Source organism: Perognathus longimembris, chromosome 1 (genome assembly GCF_023159225.1).
Source record: "Perognathus longimembris pacificus isolate PPM17 chromosome 1, ASM2315922v1, whole genome shotgun sequence".
Classification (NCBI taxonomy): Eukaryota; Metazoa; Chordata; class Mammalia; order Rodentia; family Heteromyidae; genus Perognathus; species Perognathus longimembris.
In genome coordinates, this window is record NC_063161.1 from 67,083,454 (window position 1) to 67,106,278 (window position 22,825).

A 22,825-nucleotide genomic window follows, 5' to 3' on the forward strand; every position below is an offset into this window, starting at 1 on the left:
TTTCCTTCTCTTGCTCTCTCTTCCTTCCTTTTCTCCTTCCTTTCTCTCACTCTCCCTTGCTTTCTTCCTTTGCCTCCTTCCTTCTTTCCTTCCTTCCTCTTTCCATCTCTCCCTTTTTCCTTTCTCTCTCTCTCCCTCCCTCTTTCCCTTCTCTATGTCTCTTTGTCTCTTTCTTCTTTCTCTCTCTTCTTTCTCAAGCACAATTCCTGCAAGGGCTGAAGATCACATAAAGAACATGTCAGAAGCCTGGGTGCTGTGGCTTACAACTATAACCGTAGCTACTGAGGAGATCTGAGGATCAGTGTTCAAAGACAGCCCAGGCAGGAAAGCCCATGACACTCTGATCTCCAATTAACCAGCAAAGAGCCAGAAGCAGAGCTGTGGCTCAAAGGATGGAATCCTAATCTTGACTGTGTTAGGTCTGCCCAGAACAGCCCCTCCCCCTTCCTTTTCACCTTCTGGAAACCAGTAATCACCTTACTGTCAATCACCTGACTGTGAGACAGTAAAGGACCCCAGCTTCTGAGGTCACTTCCTCATCTGCTGATATTATTTCCTGGGTTGTGCTGGCCACGCCTTCCATGAATAGTGAGAGGTTTCTCAAGCTCTGAGATCACTTCCGCATCTGCTGTGGTCTTGCCTCCCCCCTTTCCCTATATAATCTGGCTCTCTTCTTCCTTCCCCTGTCTCTGCACACCTCCATCTCCTGCAGACTGGCAGTTTCCTCTCCCCCAAATAAACCCAGGTCCTGAGTTCAAGTCCCAGGACTGACACAAAAAAAGAAAGGAAAAGTGGCTGGGGATATTCTGGTGGAGTGCTTGCCTAGCAAGCATGAGGCCCTGGGTTCAATTCCTAGGTACCACAGAAATGAAATGAGTAAAAATTTGGGCTGGGACTGTGGCTTAGTGGTAGAGTGCTTGCCTAGTATGCACAAAGCTCTAGGTTCGATTCCTGAGTACCACATTCACAGAAAAAGCCAGAAGTGGCGCTGTGGCTCAAGTGGTGGAGTGCCAACCTTGAGCAAAAAGAAGCTTAGGCCCAAGTTTAAGCTCCAGGAGTGCCAAAAAGGAAGAAGAAGAAGAAGGAGGAGGAGAAGAAGAAGAAGAAGAAGAAGAAGAAGAAGAAGAAGAAGAAGAAGAAGAAGAAGAAGAAGAAGAAGAAGAAGAAGAAGAAGAAAAGGAAGAAAGAAGGAGAGAAAGAAAAGAAAAGAAAAAGAAAGGAAAAAGGCAAGACTTAAATCCTGGCTTCCTGTTACCAGAAGGGGATGCAGGGCCCTTCCACTCATGTAAGAAGCTATTCCTGCAGTTATGCAGCCAGACTTGATTTAGTTTGATTATCCTTTAAAATGCCCTGATAGGACACTATACACAGATGGCCCACAGTTTCTACATTAAGGATGAAATTAGACGAATCTGACTTGCAGTGGTCTCAAAAACTAGGACTATGCTGGGTGTTGGTGGCTCATGCCTGTAATCCTAGTCACGCAAGAGGCTGACATCTGAAGACCATGGTTCAAAGCCAGCCCCTACAGGAAAATCCTTGAGGCTCTCATCTCCAATTAACCACCAGAAAACCATAGTTGCTTTGAGGCTCAAAGTGGTAGAGCAAAAGAGCCTTGAACAAAAGAGCTCAAAACAGCACCCAGGCCCAGAGTTCAAGCCCCATCACCAAAACAGAACAAACAAAAACAAAAACCCGGAACTACATAGATCATTGCCTCTTAATACCCCTGGCCACCTTCCCCACACTAAATCTTCATCCTCTGGGCTGATTTATTTTTCCTGGTTCTCCCCTTTCACAATCCTCCATTATAAAATACGTTTAGGAGTTCTGTAAAATTTTTAGTTTATGCAAATAGGAAGTGGGCTTCAGTTCCTAGCACCTATTTAATTTATTCAACAGCAACAAAAATAAGACGCCAGCTGTGCACAGTGGCTCACCCCTATATTCCTAGCTATTTGGGAGGCTGAGATCTGAGGATCATGGTTCGAAGCCAGCCCAGGCATGAAAGTCTGTGTGACTCTTATTTTTAATAAACAACTCAGAAAGAGCCAGAATTGGCATTGTGGCTTAAGTGGTAGAACAGTAGCCTTGAGCACAGAGAGGTTCTGTGTGATAGGGCTTACCAACCTCATCATCAGAGTTTACTCTTAGTTTCTGTAACTCCATTTTGCTTTTGTGACTCCATCTTAAAGAAAGGACTGCACCCCACCCATGAGACTAGTTCCTTATGGTTTGACATTTAAAGATATATGTGTCCACTGTTCTGTTTATGTTCCTAGATAATGGGTCATAGAGGCGGATCATAGAAACAGGTCATGCTACCCTAGCTCCATGCTGTGCTTGGCTTCTGTAACTCTCCACATGGCTTGCACTACAGGAAAGAGCTGTTAGGACTTTCCACCTCTGAACGAATAAGGAGGTGCTTTTCTGTTTTAATGGGGCCCTGAAAATAGATTTGGGCACCTGACTGCCCAGTGTGGTCCCAGCCAGCTAATATAGACTTTCTGTTTTATGGCAGGATGCATTCTTACCCCAAACATCCAGAAACTCAGGAAGTAACACCAGGAGTGATTTGAGCAAAGACAAACACCTATGTGTGCATGACTTTGAAGCCAGACCCCCTTTACCCTACAAATGCCCCCTAACTGCCAAAGAGCTGTGTGTCTCTCTATCTCCCTGTGAGAGCACTCAAGCTCTGCTGGAGTGTGCCCCTGCCCTTCTGTTTGTCTGTCTGGTTTGTGTCTGCCTTTTTAGTTACCTACTTGCTCAATAAAGCTCCACCAGGTTTTCTTACTGTTGTGACTTGTCCAGAAATTCTTATTCTGTGATTGAAGTCAAGGACCCTAAGTGAAGAGTCCCTCTTTTAAAGGAAAACCTCACTAATTTTTCACTTGTGTCCAGTGAAAATATTACAGGTGTGAGCCACTGGTGCTGGCTTAGTAATGGTAATTTTTATTCTTCTCCCATAGCTAGAGCAAAGGAGGCACAGAGAGCTGAAGGTGTTGTCCAAACTCACACAGGAGTAAGTGGCAGTGCTGGGATTTTCATTCTGGAAGACTGACAGACTGGGCAACGTAAGATCTGTCCCCTGAGGGCTCCATGCAGATGCCCCCTCCTATTAAGTCTCCACCCAGTCACCTGGGTAACCAGCAGACCTGGAGGCAGTTACCTCCCCTTTCCCTGAGTTCACATCCTAATCCACCTGGCCACACACCCAGCCCCTGCTCCAGATAAGACAGGGCTGGGTGGGGGTCGCCCTTTCTCTCCCTTCTCTCTAGCCATGTATCATCTCCACCACAGGCCAGCAGTTTGGTAATAAACTTTTCTCTCCTGCCTGAATACCGCATGGTGGTCTCCTTTACCGGCTACCTACTTAAAAAACCTAACAGACAATACTTTTGATCCTGATTGTACACTGCATAGACAAGAACCTGACACATCATAGGTTGGCCTGCAAGTCCTAGTTATTCAGGAGGCTGAGACACAGAGAATCACAGTTTGAAACCATGTGGAGCAGAAAAGTCTTTGAGAGACCCCATTTCCAATTCACCAACAGAAGGCTGGACGGGGGGCATGGTTCAAGTGGTAAAGTACCATCTATGAGCAAGAGCATGAGGCACTGAGTTCAAGCCCCAGACATGGCACACAAGTGCACTCACATACACACACATAGGCACATGTTTGGAAATATGCCATCTATGAAGACAAATACTGTAGGATCTCAAGCATTTATTTTTATTATTTTTTGACAGTTCTGCAGCTTGAACTTAGGGTTTGGGCCACTTCCAGCCTTTTCTGTTTATGTGGTACTGAGGAATCAAACCCAGAGCTTTGTGCATACTAGGCAAGCACTCTACCATTAAGCCACACTCTCAGCCTCTCATGCATTTTTTTTTTTTTTTGGCCAGTCCTGGGCCTTGGACTCAGGGCCTGAGCACTGTCCTTGGCTTCTTTTTGCTCAAGGCTAGCACTCTGCCACTTGAGCCACAGCGCCACTTCTGACCATTTTCTATATATGTGGTGCTGGGGAATCGAACCCAGGGCTTCAGGTATACGAGGCAAGCGCTCTTGCCACTAGGCCATATTCCCAGCCCCCTCTCATGCATTTTTGTGGACAATGTATATAAATGTCCCATGGACCACGCTTGTCCTGGCTTAGGGAGTACAGAATTGGAAATGCTGCTATAAGGGAATGGAACTGTAAAAGATTTGCCTCTGCAACCTACCCAGAAAGTCTGGGAGCCAGGAGACAGAGACAAGAGATAAATCTTTGCTGGCAATAAGCTAGCAATTAGGAATGTGAAAAGCTATCACTTCAGAACTGATAGGTTGGTAAAGCTCCATTGCAACTTCCAGAAAATTGAAGTTCACCCAGAGCAAGGTGGGCACTGGTGGTTCTGGAAAGCAGCAACATCTATATCAGGCCTTTGTATTGATTTTGTAGAGGAATGAATCTACAAGCTAGGTGCTGGTGGCTCACAACTGTAATCCTCTAGCTACTTAGAAAGCTGAGATCTGAGTGTGAAATCAGAGGCAGGATAAAAATATTGAATATCAGAAATAGAATGAATAGTGAAGGAAACTCCAGACCAGCCATTACAAGAACATTGCAGAGATAGGCCTTTAAAAATCCTCAAAACAGACAGATTTATGGCAGGCACCTTTGGGAGAGGTCAAGAGCAATAAATCCCATTTGGTCAACAGGAATAAATCTCAAATACAAAAACCAGATAAGGTATGGGAGAACCCAAAAGGTAAACTTGCTCGAATGTTACTTTGTAGCTATTGGTCTTGTTACCATTACTCTTTTTGTTTTGGCCAGTCCTGGGCCTTGGACTCAGGGCCTAAGCACTGTCCCTGGCTTCTTCCCACTCAAGGCTAGCACTCTGCCACTTGAGCCACAGCGCCACTTCTGGCCCTTTTCTGTATATGTGGTACTGGGGAATCGAACCTAGGGCCTCGTGTATCCAAGGCAGGCACTCTTGCCACTAGGCTATATCCCCAGCCCCAACCATTACTCTTGATGTAGCTTTTATGTAACCTTAATGACTTGTAGTATTTAGTTGTGATGTAGTTATTTTGTAGCCTTGAGGACTGCTATCTGTAATCACTAACTAAGGACTTTACTTCTGTAAATCTGTCTGTGGTCACATATCACCATCTGTGTATGGCTATTCCTTTAAAAACCCTGCTGAAAAAAAGTAGTGGAGTGCAGATCCTGCAGCTTAATAAAGACTCCTTGCCCTGTTACAGGAGTTGGGGGTCCTATTTCTGGGTATTTGGATATAATACTGAAAATCATGGTTTGAAGCCAGCCCAGGCAGGAAACTCCAACTAACTGGCTAGTCTACAATTATTAGCAAAATGCAGAAGTGGAGGTATGGCTCAAATGGTAAAATGGGAGCATTGGATGGAATAGCTATGACACCGTGCCTGAAATCCTGTCTTCTGTTTTATGTTTTGATAAGTTCAAGCCTCTTTTGAGACAATGGGTTTGGCAGGGGCCTGTTCCATTGAGGATGTGAGTTTGCTGTCTTCATGTTCAACCCCTCCCCATCTTCAAGCCTCAATAAAGAGGTTTGACTCTCACCCCTACCCCAAATAACTTCAAGCCTCAGGAGTGGCACAATTAAGAAAAAAACGACTCTCAGCGGCAATTCTCAATCTGAGAGGTGAGCTCTTTTTTTTTTTTTTTTTTTTTTTGGCCAGTCCTGGGCTTGGACTCAGGGCCTGAGCACTGTCCCTGGCTTCTTTTTGCTCAAGGCTAGCACTCTGCCACTGAGCCACAGCGCCACTTCTGGCCATTTTCTGTATATGTGGTGCTGGGGAATTGAGCCCAGGGCCTCATGTATATGAGGCAAGCACTCTTGCCACTAGGCCATATCCCCAGCCCCAAGGTGAGCTCTTTTGACCACGGTACCTAGTGGGAAAATGTTGGGGTTCAGCTTTGGCCTTGAGGGGGAAGAGCGGAGGAGAGCGCTCCCGAGACACCGCCCTTCCCCTAGCCATGGGGGAATGCAGAAGCAGGCCACAATTCTCTGGGTCTGGAACCAAAAGAACTGGCTTTGCGACCAGCCCCCCAACTTTCTCGCCAGCCCATGTGCTCCCCATTTTCGCAGGCTTTGCCCATGGGGTGATGCTATGCAGGTAACGTTAGCTCATGAGGGGGTCTTATGACAAGCTCGCTAGCCTATCACCAGCTCCTTGTCTATCACCCCTTTTCTCGTCACCCCTACTATATCAACTGTTAGCCACTCCCTTATGAAATCAGATTTGCTCTTGAAGCTGTCTCCGAGACTCCGTGTGCCTGGCTTCCTTCATGGGTAAGGAGGGAGGAAAAGGGATCTCATACGGCCGCGTGCACCTTAGGCTAGCCCGTGTCCCTTCACTGCACCTTGGCCGCCTGCTGGTCAGGTGCCCAGGGGAGAGGGTGAAAAGGGGAGCACTGATAAGGGAGTAAGCTTAGCATCCCCGCACCGGGGGAGGTAAATCTAGCCCGGCAATTGGCGGCCCAAATGTGGGGCTTGAACCTGAGGGAGGGAGTCCGGCAGCTACCGACAAGCCCTAAGGGAATTAGAGCAGAGTCTCCGGGACACGTGGTTCTCCCATCAGGTCAGCAAAGACAATGGGACAGATTCAGAGTAGGTGGAATAATTCGCCTCTTAAAATCCTGAGGTTCACCCTCCAAAACTCTGGGATGAGTATTTCGGAATCCTGTGCTATACGAATTTGGGAGGAGTTGACCCATAGGGTCCCGTGGTTTGCTGGGGCCAACCCACTCTCGTGGGAAACTTGGGATTGATTAGGGTGAGAGTTGGAAGGCAAGGAAGCTGAGTTGGGAGAGGAACTCCCCCTTGTGACCTTCCAAGCTATCAAGACCCTTAAGGCTTGCTTTTCCTCCGACCCAGGGGAGAGTCCCTGGACTCAGGAGAGGGAAGCAGGGGGGAATTTTGATCTGGAGAGGGCAATGCCCCACTCTGAGGGGCCCAGGGATGAGTGTGAGCCTGATCTCCAGGACCCCCGACTAGCTGCCATGGCCCCGAGGCACGTGGCGGGAGAACAATGTGCTCAGGGGCCCCTGCCGGCTCACTACCCCTCCCCCACCAGAGGCCTGGCTCGGCTCCATACATATGCAGATTTAAGGAGCCCGGCTGAGAGGCAGCAGCAGCCCAGTGGCTGCAGCAGCATGCATTCACGGAGCTCAGACGACTTAGCAAATCTCAACCTGGTAGCCATCTCAGCCTTGTGGCGGCCCCAGGAGATACAAGATTTCAGAGAATTCAGGAGAATAGTTCTCGAGGGAGGGGGCCCACCGGTTTTCTACCGCTCAGGAGTGGAGAAGCCTAGCCCAGTCACTGCTTGATAGAACAATGTATGAGGAGTGGTGTTCCCTTTTCAGATATGAGTGCTATGCTCAGGCGGAGAGAATCAGTCCACTGATCTGCCAATCCCCATAACCTTTGGCATGCTGTTTGAATCCACCTGCCCCCAATGGGCGGACTTCCCTGCCCCCTACCGGGAGCAGATACAGGCTGTGGGACTGGCCGCATGGCGTGGCTTGGGAGAGGGGTCCCTAGAGACCCCGGCAGTAAAAGCTACCCAAGGGACCAATGAGAGTCTTGCTGCCTTCGTTGGCCGAGTGAGGGACAATCTCCACCGACAGTTTCCTGGGTCCCAGGTAAATCAATTTCTAAGGACCCTGGTGTGGGAAAGGATGACATCAGAATGCAGATTGGCTTGTGCAGGAGTAAAGGAGAGATCTGTGGACAGCTGGATTTACGCTTGTCGGGGCATCAGTGTGCGAGCCCACCAGGCACAGCCGCTGACCACTCTGCTTACTAAGCAGCCTGCCCCTGTCCCCACCGGTGAGGTAAGCAGGGAGCGCTGTTACCAATGTGGTGGCCGGGGCCACTTCAAGAGGGAGTGTCCTTCTGGTCTTGTAAGATCTGGTGCCTCGAGAGGACAGCCTTCTGGCTGGGCCAAGGAGCTACCCACAAAACCTTGCCTCCGCTGCAAAAAGGGATTTCATTGGCGAAAGGATTGTAAGTCCAGATTTGATGCTAAGGGGAGGCCTTTAAACTAGTAGTGGGGCGCCCTCCAGCCCCGTCACTCAAAGGAGGCAATCAGTTCAGTGGTCAGCCCAGTGACAGGCCTAATGACCAGCCTGAGGCCCTCTGGGAAGTCCCAATTGTCCCAGAAATGAGGCCAAAGACAGAAATTATTATATCTGGAAAGAGGTTCCGAGTCTTAATCGATACAGGAGCAGATTGGACTATATTAAAGAAGGAGGGGGTGCCTCCGTGGTGGGACTTAATCCCCGGACCCCAGACATCGAGGGTGGGAGGCACAGCTGAGAGTGAGACAACCAGGGACTGGCTTCCCTGGGATGACATTAATGGTGGTAAGGGAATAGTGCGTCCGGTGATAATGACAGGCTTACCAGATAACCTGCTAGGACGGGATATCTTGGGGAAAGTTGAGGCCTCGATCATCACAGGCCAGGGCCTGTCAGGTGGCCCTAGTGGCTGCCAGAGAGCGCCTCCCTCCAAGGCTTCAGGGCAGAAGGCTCCTGTTTCTTCTACAGGGCCTCACCCCCAATTCTAAGGGCCACTGTTCCTACCATCCCTGCCATTCGATGGCTTCCGGGTCCCCCGGTGTGGGTGGAACAGTGGCCACTTCCCTCAAACAAGCTAGAAAGATTAAAGGAAATAATATCAGAACAACTGTCCCTCGGGCATATTAGACCTTCGCTGAGCCCTTGGAACAGCCCTGTATTTATTGCACAAAAGGCCTCAGGTAAATAGAGGATGGTACAGGACCTAAGAAAGATTAATGAGCGGATAATCCCCTCTGGCACTCCTTACGGGGGCTGCCATGGATCCCCTCTATTCCTCGAGATCTTAATTTCATTATAATTGATATCAAGGACTGTTTCTTTTCCATTCCCCTTGACCCCCAGGACTGTGAAAAGTTTGCTTTCTCTGTGCCCTCGGTTAACTACCAGGGGCCAGACCAGAGGTATGAGTGGGTAGTCTTACCTCAGGGCATGGTTAATAGTACTGCCTTCTGCCAACATTATGTGTCACAAGTTCTTCAACCTCTTAGGAGCCAGTCAGATATTATTTTATATGTCTATATGGATGACATCATTATTGGAGCAGCAGATGTCCAAGTGCTAGACGTTGCCTATAGCAAGCTACAAACACTCCTACAAAGAGGAGGACTGCATATAGCCAGTGACAAGGTTCAGAAAGTATACCCCTTTAAGATCTTGGGGGCAGAACTTAGACTAGACGCTGTGTGCCCCCTTAAGCCCCAGTTATCCTTCCAGTCATCTTATACTCTGGTGGAGATGCAAAGACTGTTGGGGGAGTTTAACTGGTTAAGACCCTGGCTTCACCTGCCTACAGAGGAGCTGCTTCCGCTCCATGACTCTTTGAAGGGCAAAGCGCCCACTGATGTTATTACAAGAACTCCATCACTTCAAACAGCCTTCCAGAAAATCCAAATGGCCCTAAATATGGCACAGCTGGCACGCTACAAGCCTGAATGTCCTCTTTGCCTTTGGATCTTCCCTGGATCCGAACTCTCCTCAGCTGCTATTACCCAATCAGGCGAGCCCCTTCAGTGGGTGCACGCCTCAGTGGGGGGAGCCCCCAGAGTCTATTCCTAGCTAGACCAGCTAGCTGACTTGGTAATTAAGGGCAGGGATACTTCCCTGAGACATTATGGGAGAGATCCTGATGTGCTAACCATTCCCTACTGGCTGTCAGATTTTGAATGGGTCAGAAGAAATAATGCACGTGTGTCCAGTGCCCTGGAGGGCTTTATGGGAAAGGTAGATTGCCACTATGGCACCTCAAGGTGGGTGACCTCATTTTCCAGGCTACAATGGACACCTCCTGTACTTTTCTCTACCAGGCCTCTTGTCAAGGCTGCCAATGTTTTTACAGATGGGGGAAGAGCAGGGGCTGCCGTAGTGGTATGCTCCGCCTCGCCCCCTGCCGGTGGGAAAGAAAACACCCATTACTTTGAAGCAGTTACTGGATCTGCGCAGTTTAAGGAACTGTACGCAGTCGCCCTGGCACTGACCCATGTCAAACAGCCAATGAACTTGTTTTCTGATAGTCTGTATGTGGTTAATTTGCTACCCAACCTGGTATTCTCATACATTAAATTAGATGAAAACCCAATCACCCCTCTGATGATCCACGTCATGTCTCTTTAAAAGAGCAGGCTGAGCCTATATTTTTACAGCACCTTCGTGGACACCAAGGATTGCCTGGGGACCTGGCATAAGGTAATCGTATGGCAGACCAGCTGGCCACTAATGGGACCATTATAGCTATGGCCATTGTACAACCTCAAAACCTTCAAATGGCCCAAGGACTCCATGAGCGTACTCACTTAAATTGGAGAGGGTTACATCAGAGATTTCCTTCAATTCCTATAAAAGACTTAAAAAAGATTATAAGGACTTGCAAATCATGTATGCCCTTCCTGCAAGTCCCTCCACTGCAATCTCCTGGGGTTAACCCCAGAGGCCTAAAGCCCAATGTTATCTGGCAGACTGATGTAACCCACTACACTCCTTTTGGAAGGCTAAAATACATATTTATGTCTATTGATACACATTCTCATGCCTGCTGGGCCACAGCCCATTCAGGGGAAAGAGCACGGCATGCTGAAAGCCACTTCTTACAATGGGTTGCTATCCTAGGGCTTCCTTTACAGGTGAAGACAGATAATGGACCTTGCTTCACCAGTAAGCCTTTACAGGCCTTTTTCCAAATATGGAATATTAAACATACCGCTGGAATACCATACGACCCAAAGGGTCAGGCCAGAATTGAGAGGCATAATAAGACCCTGAAGGATCAATTATTAAAACAAAAAGGGGGGAAGAGCCCCCATGGCCAGCTGAGGATAGCAATGTTTACATTGAATATTTTAAATTTCCCTAAGGACCAACCTCTGTCGGCTTTCCAGAGACACTGGTCAAGCCAAACACCCTACTTAAAGGTGGAAGTCCGTTGGAAGGACCCCCTCACAGGGGCATGGCGAGGCCCAGACCCAGTTATCAGTGCGGGAAGGGGCTTCACATGCGTTTTCCCAACTGGGGAACTAAATCCAATCTGGAAACCAGCTAGAGACTTAAAATATTGTTCATCAGAATGACCACCCAAGGGCACCTGCCCTTGAGGGATGTCTCTCCTTGTTTCCTCTCAGGAAAGCAAAGACCGTGGTGGATTTTTCTATGGAGAAACGGGAAAGCCTGCCTGTACCAGCGATGGACCCAGTGTCGGCCGTTTCTTCCCTGGACCTTGCCTGGCGCCCTTTGGAGTAATGTTTACTGTGGCAGCATGGCCCACAGCGTTGCACAAGAACCAAAGGGAAATTTTGCACACTGTTGTTCCTCCCTTTGCTCCCCCCTTTGCTGCTTATCTTAGGGGCCCCCATTGGAGGGAAATAGGAGCTAAAGGATTTGGACACCTTAATGTTTTATGATAAATGTTTACAATAAGTGAGGGATTAGCACCTTGCTGCAATGTTTACTATAAAGTGTTTACTAACCTCAACCGTTAAGTTACCAGCACCCTGGCTGCCAAATCGCCGGGGCCTGAACCTACATCTACCTCACCATCGAGGAAAGGGAGAGCCATCTGCATTACTTTTAGTGACACCAGAATGGACCAGGATTCTTCTATTTCCTATGGACTAAGCCAGATAAGAGACCCTCCATTGCTTTGTGCCTGTGTTGCAATTGCTCATGTGTTACAGTTGTTCATGTTTGCATTTGCCTTGTATTATGATTGCTTATGCTCATGTATGCTTTATGCTCCCATTTACATTATGTTTACATTTCCCTGTGCTAGACACATGGGTCTCTTATATTGTAAGTGATAGGCCAGAGCTGTCTAGATAACAAGTGGCCTTTGGCCTTTTAGCCATCTAGGAACCCCATGAGGCTCATCACACGACCATTAGGAACTGCTGCTCACTGAGGTCCGCTGGCATGAGAGAAAAATTATCAGGGCTTTCTTTCAAGTGCCAATCCCACTCTCCCCGAGTCCTCTCATTGGGCTGGCCAGCCCGGCAGGCAGGTTAGCCTGAAGTGCAAGGGCGTATGGGTATGGGTATGACTCCCCATGGGGGGGGCAACCTAAGACATGGCGCGCGCTCAAGTAGGGCGCCTCCTGCTGTTCAAAGAAAAAATAAAAAATAAAAGTAAAAGGGGCAGATGTTGGGGTTCAGCTTTGGCCTTGAGGGGGAAGAGCTGAGGAGAGCGCTCCCGAGACGCCGCCCTTCCCCCAGCCCTAGGGGAATGTGGAAGCAGGCCACAATTCTCTGGGTCCGGAACCAGAAGAACTGGCTTTGCGACCAGCCCCCCAACTTTCTCGCCAGCCCATGTGCTCCACATCTTCGCGGGCTTTGCCCATGGGGTGGTGCTATGCAGGTGGCGTTAGCTCATGAGGGGGTCTTATGACAAGCTCGCCAGCCTATCGCCAGCTCTTGGTCAATAACCCCTTTTCTTGTCACCCCTACTATATCAACTGTTAGCCACTCCCTTATGAAATCAGATTTGCTCTTGAAGCGTCTCCGAGATCCGTCTGTGCCTGGCTTCCTTCATGGGTAAGGAGGGAGGACAAGGGATCTCGTATGGCCACGTGCACCTGAGGTCATTCCTGAGCCCCCCACTCCACTCTGGCCTTACCTGCGGGTCGGGTGACCAGGGGAGAGGGTGAGAAAGGGAGCGATTGTATTAGAGTAGAGCCTGACACCCCTGTGCCAGGGGAGGCGACCCGAGCCTGGCATTGGCTAGCTCTGGGCAGTTTTTGATCCAATGCCCCTCTTCCTTGCAATAGGCACACTGATTCTTCCCCACTCTTGATTGGAGTTTGGGCCCCTGCTCGTTACTTGGAGAGGAGGACTGTCTAAAGTTTCCTGCCTACATAGAGGTCAGGATTTCCCTGAGGTCCTTGCATTGTTGCTCCAAAATTCTAGCCAAACTCCTTTCCTCAACTCTGTTCCTCTTTTCTTGCTCGATTCCACGTTCTTTGTCCTTCCTTTCCTGTCTTTGTTCTCCTATTTCTCTCTTATTATAAACCTTTTCCGCCACTGCTACTAGATCCCTAATAGATTTTTCACCAAGCCTGTCTAGAGCCTGCAACTTTCGCTTTATGTCCGGTGCGGCTTGATTTATGTAGGCAAACATAATCATCTGAGCAGATTCCTGGGTCTCAAGATCATACAGGGTGTATTGACTAAAGGCTTCCATGAGCCGCTCAAGGTATGCTGCTGGACTCTCACTTTCTCCCTGTCTAATATATCATAAACTTTGGCCATATTGGTAGGTTGGCAAGCCGCCGCCTTGAGACCTGCCAGCAGAGCCTGGTGATAGACAAGGAGTCGCTCCCTACCGTCAGCCGTATTGTAGTCCCATGCTGGTCAGGTCTTGGGAAAATAGGTGTCAATCAAGTCAGGATCTGTGATGGGCGCTCTGGTGGGGCCAGGGATAAGTCTCCAGGTCACTTCCTGGATACGACCTCTCTCCTCAGTGGTGAAAAGGACCTGTAAAAGCTGGCTACAATCATCCCAAGTGGGCTGGTGAGTGAATAGTATAGTTTCAACCAAACAAATTAAATCCTGGGGTTTCTCAGAAAAGGGGGCGTTTTGGGTATGCCAATCGTAAAGATCACTAGTAGAAAATGGCTAGTATTGGTCTCTCTTGTCACCCTGTGTCTTTGGAATGAATATTGGGGTAGAGGAAGGAGTGGAGGAGGGAGTTGGTAAGAAAGGCCGAACCCAAGCTGGAGCGTCCCTGTCAACGAGTTCCCTCCACATGTCTATATAAGGAATCTGATCTAGATAGCCTGAAGGAGGGGCATCGATTAGGCTTTGTAAAGTCCTGATCTTAATTATGTCAAAGCTCCCCTCAGGTGGCCAATTAGCTCCCTCAAAGGTGGGCCATTCTGACTTGCACAGGGTGATCCATTTTTCCTCCTTAAGGGCCACACCTCAGTTCTGAGCTATCTCCTTAACCTCCCTCCAGTGAGCTAGGGTCAAGTCTAGGGGGATAGATGGAGGTCCCCAAGATAGAATGTTACCCATAGCTCCGATCAGATGTTCAGTCCAAAAGGCTACAAAAAAAAACAAAATAATACAAAAAATACACAGGCCTGAGAAAAAGAAAAGCTATGAGTTGGAGATCTCCCAAGTTGGCCCACGACCTCCTGCAGAGTTGCAGAAAGAGTGGACCCAAGTTCAAGGCGGGGTTCCAGGGGTCCCCCTTCAAGGGTGGAGAGTCTGGGGCAACCCCCAGTCTCCCCAGGATTGCCAAGTAAGCGCATCTGCTTCCACAACCCCTTCAAGAAATAAGCAAAAGCAAAACAGACAAATTACAGGACAAGACAAATGAACAGGGCTGTTTCCTTACCTTCGGAGTCTGGGGTCTCGGGGGTTTCTGGGACTATCCCGGATGAAACCCCAAATGTTATGCCAAGTCGCGAAACAACCACCAAGAAGGCCACCGAGACTCAGACACTCCAAAATGCAAAAGCAAGTCTTTATTCAGGCGGGCTGCAACTCAGGCCTCATCCTACCCACCGACCCAGGGGAGGTTAGAAGGAAGCCCTGAGCTGTGATTACACAGGGCTTATAAAGGCAAAAAACAAAGTTACAGCCATTAGGTGTTCAAGCAAGACAAAAAACAAAGTTACAGCCATCAGGTATTCAAGCAAGCAAGATTAGGACACGGGTACAAATTTGATTGGCTCAGGGCTCGAGGTACAGGGCTCAAGGCATTCTGGGGGCAGTTAGAGTTAAGCATCCCCAGCTGTTAGAGTTCTTGACCGGCTGGGCCCTAATAAGCTTGTCCTGGGTTTGCTCACAGGGCCTGCTTATCTCAGGTTTGCGTGGTAAAGTGGGGTTCGTGTGGTAAAGTGGGGCCTGACTTCAAAGTCTGGCTCTTCACTTTTATGGATCTACTCAGGCACAAGCTCAGGTGCCAGCACTACTTTTCCATCTAGAGAAGATACTCCTCAAGCTTCCAAGGAGGGGAAAACTTAGAGGCTACACAGAGGCTGTGATTCAAGCCATTTAGGGAGTTAGTCAAGGCAGAATCAGAGCATTTTCTATGTAAAGCTTTCCTAAGGTTATGACTTATGTGTATCTCTGAAGTAGAGTTTTCCTAGCTCACCTTGAGCTAGGCATCAGCATTCAGTGAATGTTGGCTCTCATATCTAGGCTGTGTAGCACTGGGTGAAGAATTCCCTCCACCCAGTAAGAGGTACCAGCATGGCTGTGAGTAGTTACTTAGAGAGGCTGGGAATATGGCATAGTGGTAGAGTGCTTGCCTAGCATTCCATTCCTCAGTACCACATAAACAGAAAACAGTAAGTAGTGCTGTGGATTAAATGGTAGAGTAGTAGCCTTGAGCAAAAAGAAGCTCAGGTCCTTAGTTCAAGCCCAAGGACTGGCACAGAAACACACACACACACACACACACACACACACACACACACACATACACACATACACACACACACAGTACATGTCCAAAGAAAACTTCCAGGGATCCAGAGAAAGAAGGACTCAGGGGCTGGGAATATGGCTTAGTGGTAAGAGTGCTTGCCTCATATACCTGAAGCCCTGGATTAGATCCCTCAGCACCACATAAATACAAAAAAGCCAGAAGTGGCACTGTGGCTCAAGTGGTAGAGTGCTAGCCTTGAGCAAAAAAGAAGCCAGGGACAGTGCTCAGGCCCTGAGTCCAAGCCCCAGGACTGGCCAAAAAAAAAGAGGGATTCAGACCACTTTGGAATATTCTATTGGGGTTAAGAGTGAAATACATTACTGGGTCTAAGTAATGCCATCTTGTCCTCATCACCATCTTGTTGTGATGGATGATGGGGAATTTTCACCCACTTTCCAGGTCAACCAGAACTCCAGAGGGAGATATAGGATTTTCTTTGAACTGCAGATGGGTCCTGTTAGCATCTCCCCCCCTCAGGTCCTCAGCCCCTCCCATTAGCCCCCAGATCCACCCATATGTAAACTGTCTGCCCTAGAGCTATAATGAGCCACTCCCACTCACCATTCAGAACTACCTACTTCTCCTTTAGTCCCAGAGCTATATAAGTAAGGTACCACCTGGGTAAGGTATAGAAGTCGGACGTCATGTTGCTCCCTCTCCAGTGGAAGATATGGCCTCACTAATAAACCTCCTTATGAACCTTCTTCTCCTGTCTATGACTATCTCTGCATGGTCCCCTGGGATGGCTGGGACATATCCTTTCAGGTCCTGAGTCTTTAAGCTCCAGGAGAGTCTTGCTCAAGGGAATCCTTGACCTTGATTGTTCCTGATTGCTCCCTCTAGATAACTGGTTTGCTTTGCTTCTGGAAAACATGCCTTTGCTAGGACTAGTTCTCCACAACAATCATGCGTGTTTTGCCTTTTTGTTTATTTAGTCTATTGTAGGGCTTGAACTCAGGTCCTGAGTGCTATCCCTGAGCTTTTATGGTCAAGGTAGTGGTACCACTTTGAGACACAGCACCACTTCCAGTTTTCTAGTAGCTAATTGGATATAAAGTCTTATGGACTTTCCTGCCCAGGCTCACTTTGAACCTCAAACTTCAGATCTCAGCCTCTTGAATGGCTAGGATTACAGGTATGAAGCACTGGCTCCTGAATTGGTTTTTGGCTTTATAATCTTTGTGCTAACTACATTGGAGGCCATGAGTGCTTTGGGACACTAGTCTGCTCACAGTCACCAGCTTTGTAAAGACTCCCAGTTCAGAGTGTGGCCTTTCTCTTTAGCCCACTGATCAAAATCTTGTATAGCAAGAAGACTTTATTGAGCCAGAAGCTGGTGGTTCATACCTGTAATCCCAGCTACTCAGGACCACTTTGACCACTGTCTAAGCCAGCTGGGGCAAAAAAGTTCCTGTGATAGTCTTATCTCCAATTGACTACACGAAAACCAGAAGTGGAGCTGTGGTTCAATGTGGTAGAGAGCTAGCCTTAAGCAAAAAAGCTCAGGCACAGTGCCCAGGCCCTGAATTCAGGCCCCAGTACAGACCAAAAAGTAAATAAAAAAAATAAAAGTATTGGACTGGGAATTTGGCTTAGTGGTAGAGTGCTTGTCTAGCATGCATGAAGCCCCTGGGTTTGATTCCTCAGCACCACATAAACAGGAAAAGCCAGAGTTGCACTGTGGCTCAAGTGGTAGAGAGCTAGCCTTGAGCAAAAAGAGGCTCAGGGATAGTGCTCAGGCCCTGAGTTCAGGCCCCAGGTCTAGCAAAAACTGAAAAAAGAAATATTTTACGATGAGATGGACAAAGAGTCAGATTCTAGTAACTGTGGCCAGGCTGCCCAGATTTGGTAACTGGGAGCCATCTTTGGGTAAGTTTGGACTCTCCCAGGAAGGTTCTGTAATAGGGAGGTCAGATCTGGCCAGTGCTATCATTAACTGTGGAGGGACTTCAGGTTGACTCCAGCAGAAGCCAACTCCATCTCCACTAAGCCCTCCCCCACCCTATTCAGGGAAGCTCCCCTTTATTATGATGTTATGTAGATTGACTACCTGAGGCCTGGGAGCTTCAAGAGAACCTGCTATGAGTAGGCATATCCCCCTGCATCATGTGAACCCCACCAAATTCATGCGTCAAATCTAACTAGAATGACAGGTTAGTTCAAATAGATACTATGAGACAGACTGTAACTCTATTGGCCACCTGCGTGCGGCCTAGCATGCTCTGTAAGTGTTGTATCCTCATTGGTCACCTGCGTGTGACAAGTTTGTCTGTGATGTTTGCCTTATAACCAGGCTGGAAGGCCACACACATGGACGGTTCCAGCTCCCGAGTCTGGGCTGCACATGTGCGGGCGGCTCCAGCTCCCGAGTCTGGGCCCTGATCCTGCACACGTGGTCGGCAGCTCTGGCTCCCGAGTCTGGGCTGCGACCAAGGCCGGTCAGTTCACTTTTTGTTCACTTTTTACTTCCCCAATAAATCTGTCTTTTTGTCATCTTGTAGCTGGAGACTGTGTGGTGGACTCTTGGGGGAACCAGGAATCCCCTCCCATGGGGGGGACCCCGTTTCATTGTAGTGAACCCCCACTCTACTTCAGTTCAACATCTGTGCTGAGCAAATGTTGGATCCATATTTAAGCAATGTTCTTGAAAGGAAACAAAATTAATTAGAGTTTCTCCCTCGATATGGTGTGTGTGTGTGTATGTGTGTGCACAAGTGCACATGCCCACACACATACCAGTACTGGGGCTTGAACTCAGGACCTGGGTGCTGACCCCTTTTATGCTCAAGGCTAGCACTCTGCCATTTGAGCTACAGGCTCCATTTCCAGCTTTTTGCTAGTTAATTGGAGATAAGAGTCTCACAGACTTTCCTACCAGACCTGGCTTCACACCATGATCCTCAGATCTCTACCCCATAGTGAAGAGTGAAGGTAAATCCTACTTTGAGGCAGCAGTGACTCTGTTTTGAAACCGTAGCCATCTTGTTGTTTATGTTAAATTGTAAGAACTTAACTTGTTTGTGCTGAAATGGCTGAGCTGTAAATTCCTTAAACAAAGCTATCTTTTTTTAAAATTTAATTTATTTATTAATTGAACACAATTTTTTTTGACAAGGTGTTGTGCAAAAAGGGTACAGTTACATAGTAGGGCAGTGTGTACATTTCTTGTGATATAAACAAAGCTATCTTAAAGCGAGTCAAGCCCCACTCTGTGCTATCTAACCTTGGGCCTGCACAAGCTCTGAGAAATGGCCATGCTAGCCAAAGATAAACAGGCACTGTGAGCCCACCCAGGCTGCCAAAATATTCCATCTAGCAAAACAGGTTGTCAGAACCCAGACAGCCGAAAGACTGTTTTGATAACCTCTGTCTGCCCTGGAATGTTCCTAGCCCCGAGCCAATCAGAATTGTGCATGAACCCTAATCTTGCTTGAACACCTGGTTGCTGTAACTTTGTGGTTTTTGCCTTTATAAACCCTGTAAGAGGGCTGGGAATATGGCCTAGTGGCAAAAGTGCTTGCCTCATATACATGAAGCCCTGGGTTTGATTCCCCAGCACCACGTATATAGAAAATGGTCAGAAGTGGCGCTGTGGCTCAAGTGGCAGAGTGCTAGCCTTGATGAAAAAGAACCCAGGGACAGTGCTTAGGCCCTGAGTCCAAGGCCCAGGACTGGCCACAAAGAGAAAAAACAAAACAAAACGAAAAAAACCTGTAAGATTTTAGCTCAGGGTCCTCCTTCCTATTTCCGCTGTGTTGGTGTATGGGACGAGGCCCGAGCTGCAGCCCACCTGAATAAAGCCTTGCTTTTGCATTTCGGAATGTCTGGCTCTCGGTGGTCTTGGTGGGGGTCCTGCGACTTTGGCACAACAATGGCTCCACTTCTGATGTTTTTGCTGGTTAATCAAAGATAAGAAGCTCTTGGATATTTTTGCCCAAGCTGCCATTCAATCATGATCCTCAAATCTCAGCCTCCTGAATAGCTAGGATTATAGGTGTGAGCCACCAGTGCCTGGTCTAAGTATGGCATTATTCAGAATAGTTCCCCAAGCTGTAGATCTGGTTCCCTGTGTCTTGTTCATCTTCTAACTAGAACTTTGCACCTGAGGCTAATGAATAGGTTAATTCCTCCAGGCACCAGTAATTCTGTTTTTCTACTTTTGTGTTTGCTTCACCTCCTGATACTTCCCTCCTCCAAGTAATTAACTGTAAAGCCAACCTCCTTGAAATAGTCAGTGGGAAACATCAAGGAAAAGCATCACTGCTTCCAACTCAGCAATCTTTATTTAGGACTGTAGAAAGCAGAGCAGTTCCAGTGCCTGGTAGGTAGGAGACACAACCCTTATTCCGGAAACTAGATCACTGCAAGAAGCAATGCTTGTTCCAGGGACACCGAAAACCACTAATACTTGGATAGGGTCCTTTGTCTAGGAAAACGAGTCAGGTGACACAGAAGGAGAAATAAAATAACAAAGACTTGTTGAAGAAAACGATAAGCAGAGCTCCCACTATAGGGGAACTGTCCCCAGGGAGGGCACCACCTGCAGTGCATTGTGCAGGATTAATAAGGTGTCTCTAAGAGAAAGTAATATGACTCTCAAGATCATTGGACAGAGCCAATCAGAGGGCTCTATGCAGTCTGCATGAATTCTCCAGGCATCCTTAAACTGCCCAGATGCCTGGGGTTGTTTGTGCAGAGGGGAGAAGAGAATGGAACAAGAGCTTGTCTGGGAAGTCAGGGCAAAGGCTCCTTCTTTGTGCTTGTTCCTGAGCAGTCCCATGTACAGACCCCTAGACATCCCATGACCATGGTCCTGAGCAGTCCCACGTGCTGACTATAATATGGAGGTCAGACTGGCTCCATCTCAGAGTTAGACAGAGCAGAAGCTGACACCATCTCCTCCACCCCTGAGCTTCAGAGTTGAAGGCCCCACCCTGTCTGCAGAAAGAAAGAAAAGAAAAAGAAGAAAGGGGGGTTGGGAATATGGCCTAGTGGTAAAGTGCTCACCTCACATACATAACCCTGGTTTTGATTCCTGCACCACATATATGTAATGGGGTTCTGCCAAGGAGGGGACTACAATGTAATGGGGTCCGGAGGGTTGGAATCCCCCATCCCTCCAAGAGTCCAACACTCAGAAACAGTCTCAAGTAAAAAGATGGATTTATTGGGGAAGTAAAAAGTATACTGACTGGCCAGGGTCATGGCCCAGACTTGGGAGCTGGAACCGCAACTGTAAAAAGCAGGCTGGCTGGCCAGGGCCACAGCCCAGACTCGGGTGCTGGGGCCATGCGCCCCGATCATGCTTGGAGTTGGGCTATAAAGGCAAACACCACATGGTCAAGCCTGCCACACACAGGTGGCCGATGAGGTTAGAACACTTACAGAGCATGCCAGGTCACACACATGTAAGCAAGAAGGTATTGGTAGTTTTAGGCTTGCTCAGGAATATGGGTATAGCCACCTGACCCTTAGAGCACAGCTGAGAAGTTTATGTATTATTTTGTTGCTTACATTTGGATACTAAACACTATATAGCTAATGGTAAGTCTGTATAGCTGAAAGTTAATTTCCAGTTTGAAGTAATCCTGCAGTCCCTTGGTAAAGTAGACTAAGGTTATAGGTTCCTGGCTAGGTAAGGTCAATGCCCCTGAGTCAGCCTGAAGAAGCTACAGAAGATGGATAATCTTCACCCATCAGCCCCCCCTTTAAAACCGAGGGACCAGAGTTGTTTTTGGTTACTACTTTGGGCCCTATTGGCCCATGCCTTATCTCTATATCATCCCCTAGACATGCAAGCCATTGAAATGGACAGAATGGAGCCATGATTGGCTCCCAAGGTACCAAAGAGAAAAGGGAGAAATGAAGAGCCAGACTTTGAAGTCAGGTCCCATTTTACCATGTGAACCCCACTTGACCACGCAAACCTGAGATAAGCAGGCCCTGTGAGCAAACCCAGGACAAGCTTATTAGGGCCCAGCCGGTCAAGAACTCTAACAGCTGGGAATGCTTAACTCTAGTGCCTCGAGCCCTGAGCCAATCAGATTTGTACCCGTGTCTTAATCTTGCTTGCTTGAACACCTGATTGCTGTAACTTTGTTTTTTGCCTTTATAAGCCCTGTGTAACCGCAGCTCAGGGCTTCCTCCTAACCTCCGCTGTGTTGGTGGGTAGGAAGAGGCTTGAGTTGCAGCCCGCCTGAATAAAGCCTTGCTTTTGCATTTTGGAATGTCTGAGTCTCGGTGGTCATTTCGCGACTTGGCATAACAAAAAGGTCTGCATTTGTTGACCTCAAGCATGTAGCTGTTGTCTTTAAAATCTTGGTGTGAGCTCTGTTCCAGGCTGCTGGTCTTTGAGACAGGAGTCCACCATGCAGTCGCTGGTCTTTTAATAAAGACTTCCAATTTGATCTTTCAAAAATGTGGCTTCTGTTTTCTTACCCTACAACATTGTGCTCAAGGCTAGCGCTCTACCACTTGAGCCACAGTGCCACTTATGGCTTTTTTGAATAGTTTATTGGAGATAAGAGTCTCATGGGGTGTTAGGAAAATGAAGAACAGAAAAGGAATAGACCAGACTCGATCGTCAACAGGCAAGCACAGTTTATTGCCAGTGAAGTTTGCACCTTTCCATAGGTTTGGAGGTTGTGCAAGGTCCCACTTATATGGGTCTTAGCAAGGAAATAAAGGAGCAAAAATCAGGCTGTAGTTCCTCAGGGGCTAGGGATGGGTATTTTCTGTCAGGTCCAGTGTGGAATGTCCTGCCTGGGGCTAGGGGACCTCCACCAAGCACTGTGGGAATGGCCCTCCTGTGGCCCTCCTGAGGGTGAGTGCACACCTGGTGCTTTGCTTGACCTTGGAGAAGAAGGCAGGAGTCTATCCTTCATGGGGTCTTTCCTGCCCGGGTGGCTTCAAACCACAATCCTCAGATCTCAGCCTCCTGAGTAGCAAGGTTTACAGGCTTGAGCCACCAGTGCCAGGCTCCCTTGAGCTTTACTGCTCAAAGCTAGTGCTCTACCATTTGAGCCACATCTCCATTTCTAGCTCCCCCCACCCCTTTTTGGTAGTTAATCAGAGATAAGAGTCTCTTGGACTGGATGCCCAGGCTGGATTTGAACCACAATCCTCAGATCTCAGCCTACTCCAGCACCCTGTTGGATGGCCATTCTTTAGATTTATCTTTAAAAGAATGAAAAAACAGAAAGTGAGAGAGACACAGACAGGAAGGAAGATAGGAAGACAGGCAGGCAGAAGGAAGGAGATAAAGGAAAGAGGAAGAAAAGAAAAAAA